Genomic DNA, 7,574 nt, shown 5'->3' on the forward strand with positions numbered 1-7,574 from the left:
GTAATTTTAAAAGAAGTACAAGATGTAAGTTGTAGTAGTAGTAAAAATAATGCTACTAGTACTACGGACTATATGAATTTTGTTTTCGGAATTAGTATTGAAAAACAGATACATTGAAATTACAGCATGGCATAGAAGTAAAAAATGTTGAATGCAAATTGCACGGGTTTAGTTCAATTTGAACAACGTAAATAAAGCGAACGATGGTTGGTCCATGCGTCAACACGTGAACGGGTGCTGCTTGGCGCCAGGTCGACCTATTATAGTTAATGAATTATGTATTTACAAATTGTGACAGTAATCACGACCATCATGTTCACGAAGCATCCTTACAAAAAATAAGTTCAAGCTCTAAGGTTAATGTATCCAATATACGATAATTTATATTTATACATCGGAATACTGGGTCTCGAAATCTCGAGCGATTGCCGTGGCCATCTGGAGGGCAAAGCCAAATTGGCTTCCAAGAAGCTGGGGGTCATTAATAGAGCACGGCAATACTTCAAGCCGGCCCACATTCTAGCGCTCTACAAAGCGCAGGTCCGGCCACACATGGAGTATTGCTGTCATCTCTGGTCTGGCGCACCCCAGTATCAGCTCGATCCATTTGACCGCGTTCAACGCAGATCAGCTCGAATTGTCGGGGACCCAGTGCTCTGTGAACGGCTAGATCTCTTGGCGTTGCGTAGAGACGTCGCTTCATTGTGTGTCTTCTACCGCATTTATCACGGGGAGTGTTCCGAAGAGCTGTTTAACCTGATTCCTGCCACTGAATTCCACCTTCGCACGACACGCCACAAGTTAGGATATCATCCCCACCATCTGGATGTGTGGCGGTCCACCACAGTGCGGTTTTAAGGAGCTTTCTTCCTCGTACTACAAAGCTGTAGAATGAGCTTCCTTGTGCGGTGTTTCCGGGACGATACGACATGGGTGCCTTCAAAAAAAGCGCGTACACCTTCCTTAGAGGCCGGCAACGCTCTTGTGATTCCTCTGGTGTTGCAAGAGAGTGTGGGCGGCGGTGATCACTTAACACCAGGTGAGCCATATGCTCGTTTCTCCTCCTATTCCATAAAAAAAATAGATTTAGTTCTTTATTACTTTTCATGAAATAATTTGTATTATTTTAACCGGACTCATATATCGGATGCTGCACCTTACAAACTAATTTGTTATGTAATTACAGCTATTGTAAAATACACTATGTGATTGATTGATTGTATGTTTTTGTCACGAGCTTATCTTTTTCCGAACATATGGTGAATTCAGTAATTTGAAAGAAATATTCATATTGACGGTTCAAAGGCGCTTAGTTTAAGCATTTGACTTGACTTGAGCGCAAAAAAATATTGCTGGGAGCGTTTCTTGCGCCGCTACTTCTCTCTCAGAGCGCCATTTGTTTCCAAAGCGATAGTTGTATCGAGTATATTAGAAGTGACATCAAAAAGAATTCTAAAGGAATCAATTTTGATAAAATAAATGCCTTTATGCCTCGCTTTTTGTGCAGTTGTAATGCGTTACAACAGCAAGAGGCTCTATCTAGACAATGATACTATAATATCGTTGTATCTAGATTTATAAATTATCTAAGGTCTTCCAATTCCCACGTGAGCCTCTTGGCCGTTTGCCCACTGGTATAAAAAAAATTTGTACTGCAATGTGTTGACTACATAGTTGTCTCTGAATCCATTCTAATAATTTTGATGTTATACTTCTTTAGGCGCGTTATGAAAAAATTATAAGAGTAAAATTTTAAGATGCGCGCATCACTGTAAGACAAAAGTTGGTTCCTAAAATTTTCTGACGTTTGCGACATTTTTTTTTTTTTGGTTTCTTCGTCCATTATTAGGACAGTCAAAGGGTTCAAACCCATACAGCCATATTCGTTAATAATTAATTGTCAAAGTCATCTTTGCAAAATTTTTACAATACCGTTCTTTCAGTAAAATAGGAGGAGCAATAAGTAATTTTAAGGATTTTTACTTTGTTACGCCAAAGATATATAGCTTCTTGCGTGCATACATAAAGTATACACACACTTGTTGAAGTGAAACTTCTTTAGAATCGTTGTGATTTCAAACCGGATGCAACGTAAAAAACGACAGGTAATAGACACAAATACAAAAATGTATATTATGAACCCGGCAAAGAATGAGACAGAAATATGCATACTATTTTATTTTTATGTATGACGCTAGTAGGTATACCTTAATATATTCTTATGTCATACGCACGACTTATAACTGCATAGACACCAGGAGAACATAAATATGGTAGCGGTGTTAGTAATGTCTTTCATAGCGGTTGAAATCATGTGTCATCCTAGCAACATGTACCAGGACTTCATATGCAGTTTAGAGGTTCATGCGCAATGCAGGTGACTTCTGACATGTGTACTTTGTACACACGCAATTTTTTTTCTGCCTTTATATTAGCACTAAATACAAATATAGATAGCCCGTGCGCTTTTTTGTTGTACCTATGCATAGGGTTGTCAACTTTTATTAGAAGAAATAGAGTATTTCTGATTTCAAAGGAGTTAAATAAAGAGTACAGAGTTCCAAAAATATTTTCATAATTTTTATCTTAATCAAGGGTGCCTGATTTCTATGCGGTGATGAGAAAAAGAGCGTCCTTCTGTGATAGACTCCACAAATCTAAAAACCGCATTCTCCATTCGGTTTGTGACGGGATGCCTAGCAATATTTTTTCATATTGGCGGTGCCTAGACCAAGACGCCTGGAAAGAGCTTCATTAACCTTTCCAGATAGTTTATAAGTTTTTTTTTATGGAATAGGAGGATAAACGATCGTACGGGTCACCTGTTGTTAAGTGATCACCGCCGCCCACAAGTTTTGTGTATATTTTACTATTTATGTATAGAATTTATCTATTAGAATATCATTGTACCTGCTTGGTTCATAATATGTATACTGGGGAATTTTGCCTTTAATAAAAGCTTGTTATTATTACTTTATAGTTTAAAAAAAGTGTTTTGTGTACTTTTTACAGCTTGGTTTTTAAAAAGAATTGTATATAAAAATAGTATTCTAGCATACTCTATTAGTGTTATAGAATAAAGAGTACGCCTACATGATATAGAGTACAATATTCTATTTTAGAGTACGGTTGCTAACCTTACCTATGCAGAATGAATGTTTCAATCTGATGGACGGTCAAATCTGAAACTATGGGAAAAAGTCAACAGTACTAAGTATAGTCTCGGGCCCAATTTTGATAAAAACTAAATGTGGATCTTTGATCAATCAAGATTGATTGAATCAATATTTTCGATTCCTGGGTTGGAAATAACAATTGCTTGCGTACAAAGCTCACATGTCAGAAGTGTAGGTTGCATTGTGCATGAACCTCTAAGCTGCATATGAAGTCCTGGTACATGCTGCTGAGATGACACATGATTTCAGCCGCTTTGAAAGACATTACTATAACCGCTACCATATTTATGTTCTCCCGCTGTCCATGCAGTAATACGTCGTACGCATGACGTTAGAATATATTAAGGTATACCCGCGTCATACATATGACAATCTCTTCTTCAACTATGATCGCCTGGTACCAAAACAATGTATAATGCTTCCTACTCCATTTTCTCCCACGTTTAATCTTATAAATTTATGTATCGTACTCTTTTTAGTGTCGCGCTTTTTCGTTTCATCCACTTTCAAATCACAATGATGCCAAAGAAGTTTGCACTTCAAAATCTTGCCCGAGACCCCTTTGAGTACTTGGTCAAAACCATACATGGCCACTTGAAAATTTTTGCCTGTTTAACTTAAATTAATGACTTTTTAACATCTAATATTTTGCATATTATGACGTATAAAAAATATATGCTTGAAAACTAATAAAAATATAGTTTGGAGGTGCTGGGATTTGAACCCAGGACAATACCGTTCTTTCAGTAAAATAGGAGGAGCAATAAGTAATTTTAAGGATTTTTACTTTGTTACGCCAAAGATATATAGCTTCTTGCGTGCATACATAAAGTATACACACACTTGTTGAAGTGAAACTTCTTTAGAATCGTTGTGATTTCAAACCGGATGCAACGTAAAAAACGACAGGTAATAGACACAAATACAAAAATGTATATTATGAACCCGGCAAAGAATGAGACAGAAATATGCATACTATTTTATTTTTATGTATGACGCTAGTAGGTATACCTTAATATATTCTTATGTCATACGCACGACTTATAACTGCATAGACACCAGGAGAACATAAATATGGTAGCGGTGTTAGTAATGTCTTTCATAGCGGTTGAAATCATGTGTCATCCTAGCAACATGTACCAGGACTTCATATGCAGTTTAGAGGTTCATGCGCAATGCAGGTGACTTCTGACATGTGTACTTTGTACACACGCAATTTTTTTTCTGCCTTTATATTAGCACTAAATACAAATATAGATAGCCCGTGCGCTTTTTTGTTGTACCTATGCATAGGGTTGTCAACTTTTATTAGAAGAAATAGAGTATTTCTGATTTCAAAGGAGTTAAATAAAGAGTACAGAGTTCCAAAAATATTTTCATAATTTTTATCTTAATCAAGGGTGCCTGATTTCTATGCGGTGATGAGAAAAAGAGCGTCCTTCTGTGATAGACTCCACAAATCTAAAAACCGCATTCTCCATTCGGTTTGTGACGGGATGCCTAGCAATATTTTTTCATATTGGCGGTGCCTAGACCAAGACGCCTGGAAAGAGCTTCATTAACCTTTCCAGATAGTTTATAAGTTTTTTTTTATGGAATAGGAGGATAAACGATCGTACGGGTCACCTGTTGTTAAGTGATCACCGCCGCCCACAAGTTTTGTGTATATTTTACTATTTATGTATAGAATTTATCTATTAGAATATCATTGTACCTGCTTGGTTCATAATATGTATACTGGGGAATTTTGCCTTTAATAAAAGCTTGTTATTATTACTTTATAGTTTAAAAAAAGTGTTTTGTGTACTTTTTACAGCTTGGTTTTTAAAAAGAATTGTATATAAAAATAGTATTCTAGCATACTCTATTAGTGTTATAGAATAAAGAGTACGCCTACATGATATAGAGTACAATATTCTATTTTAGAGTACGGTTGCTAACCTTACCTATGCAGAATGAATGTTTCAATCTGATGGACGGTCAAATCTGAAACTATGGGAAAAAGTCAACAGTACTAAGTATAGTCTCGGGCCCAATTTTGATAAAAACTAAATGTGGATCTTTGATCAATCAAGATTGATTGAATCAATATTTTCGATTCCTGGGTTGGAAATAACAATTGCTTGCGTACAAAGCTCACATGTCAGAAGTGAAGGTTGCATTGTGCATGAACCTCTAAGCTGCATATGAAGTCCTGGTACATGCTGCTGAGATGACACATGATTTCAGCCGCTTTGAAAGACATTACTATAACCGCTACCATATTTATGTTCTCCCGCTGTCCATGCAGTAATACGTCGTACGCATGACGTTAGAATATATTAAGGTATACCCGCGTCATACATATGACAATCTCTTCTTCAACTATGATCGCCTGGTACCAAAACAATGTATAATGCTTCCTACTCCATTTTCTCCCACGTTTAATCTTATAAATTTATGTATCGTACTCTTTTTAGTGTCGCGCTTTTTCGTTTCATCCACTTTCAAATCACAATGATGCCAAAGAAGTTTGCACTTCAAAATCTTGCCCGAGACCCCTTTGAGTACTTGGTCAAAACCATACATGGCCACTTGAAAATTTTTGCCTGTTTAACTTAAATTAATGACTTTTTAACATCTAATATTTTGCATATTATGACGTATAAAAAATATATGCTTGAAAACTAATAAAAATATAGTTTGGAGGTGCTGGGATTTGAACCCAGGACTTTCAGCATGCGAAGCAGACACTCTACCACTGAGTTACACCCCCGGTGAGAGTTGGGATGAAATTATAAATAATATCATTTGTGATCACTTCGACTCAAGAAATGCAAGCCTTAAATGTTCAGTCAGTTTCCCCTAGATTTTAGTAGCTTTGGTCGTATTCAAATTGTACGTAAAGTATCATAGGTTATGGAATAAAGGCCTCGGTGAAGGGAATATGCGAAGTTTACATTTCAGGTTATAAAGTTACTGAAAGACAATGTTCACGAAGTAAACACAAGCAATGAATTCAAGCTATAAAGATTGGTGCATCCAATATACGATAATTTATATTTTAAATACAGTTTACGACTTCTTATGAAATATTTCATATTATTTAAACACTAGACGTATATTGGATGCAGGACATTACAAATTAATTTGTCATGTTTATTACAGTCATTGTAAAATACTCTATTTGATTGAAACGTGTGCCCGTTGATTTTCTTGTAAGTATGTTCTTTTCACAAAGTTTACTTTATGAAAATATATATCTATAGTGACAATTCAAAAGCGCTTAGTTAACCTAAGCTAAGCCTAATTTAATAAAGTATATTTTAATTTGACTATAAATTTGATGGACTTCTTTGAAATTAGGCACGGATCAGTACGTCCCATGCTTATTATTAAAAATAAGTATAAAAAAACTTATTATTAAGAACAGATTCGATTACAAAAAGTTATTCAGCCACAATAGCACAGTGCAACTATATGACGTCTGTTAGTTCCCGTTGCCTCATTAAGTAACCAAACCGTAGGTAATGTAAAATTGGCATAGAAACTCTCCGTCCGGAGATGAAACTAATTTAAATTAATGTCCGTAGGGCCCCGGGCCGCAGTCAAAGACGAACAGACAGAACTTTCTTATATTGTTATTGTTGACCGTCATAATTAAGTTTGTGACTGGCGCCAGCATACTTTCTAAAATCGACGCTTGATAGTACAGTCACGTAGAAAACATAACTTACGTACTCGTTAATATCTCGATAAATTTAATTTATGTTCTCATAAATTGTAACTATGTGTTATTATCTTTAACTTATTATAACGATCCTCTTGCATCCATTAATTAATTGATTAATTAGTGTATGATAATAATAAAGGTATACATTTAACCTACTTGCAATTGCAAAAAAATGTTATACAGGTATGGCTGTGAACTTTTTTTTTTATGGAATAGGAGGACAAACGAGCGTACGGTTCACCTGTTGTTAAGTGATCACCACCGCCCACAATCTCTTGCAACACCAGAGGAATCACAGGAGCGTTGCCGGCCTTTAAGGAAGGTGTACGCGCTTTTTTTGAAGGTACCCATGTCCTATCGTCCCGGAAATACTGCACATGGAAGTTCATTCCACAGCTTTGTAGTATGTGGAAGAAAGCTCCTTGAAAACCGCACTGTGGAGGATCGCCACACATACAGATGGTGGGGATGATATCCTAACTTGTGGCGTGTCGTGGTGAAGGTGGAATTCAGCGGCTGGAATCAGGTTAAACAGCTTCATTTTAACTTTTCATTCAAATAGGATAAAATATATAATACCATATACTGACCAAGCTGAAGCTGAAGCTTTTAGTTCATCCAGTATATTCTTTTATATCCAGGCGAGAGATAGGGTTGTAAATATTGAATCAGTTTTGAAGCGCAAA

At 36.2% G+C, this 7,574-nt stretch overlaps 1 non-coding gene across 1 annotated transcript; it reads right to left on the reverse strand.

Annotated features, from left to right (window-relative positions):
* Nucleotides 1-5,859: 5,859 nt before the first annotated feature.
* On the reverse strand, nucleotides 5,860-5,931 carry Trnaa-cgc (transfer RNA alanine (anticodon CGC)). Its single transcript has one exon. It is a non-coding gene; the product is annotated as a tRNA-Ala (tRNA).
* Nucleotides 5,932-7,574: the final 1,643 nt, after the last annotated feature.

Source organism: Leptidea sinapis, chromosome 7, assembly GCF_905404315.1.
Source record: "Leptidea sinapis chromosome 7, ilLepSina1.1, whole genome shotgun sequence".
Taxonomy (NCBI): Eukaryota; Metazoa; Arthropoda; class Insecta; order Lepidoptera; family Pieridae; genus Leptidea; species Leptidea sinapis.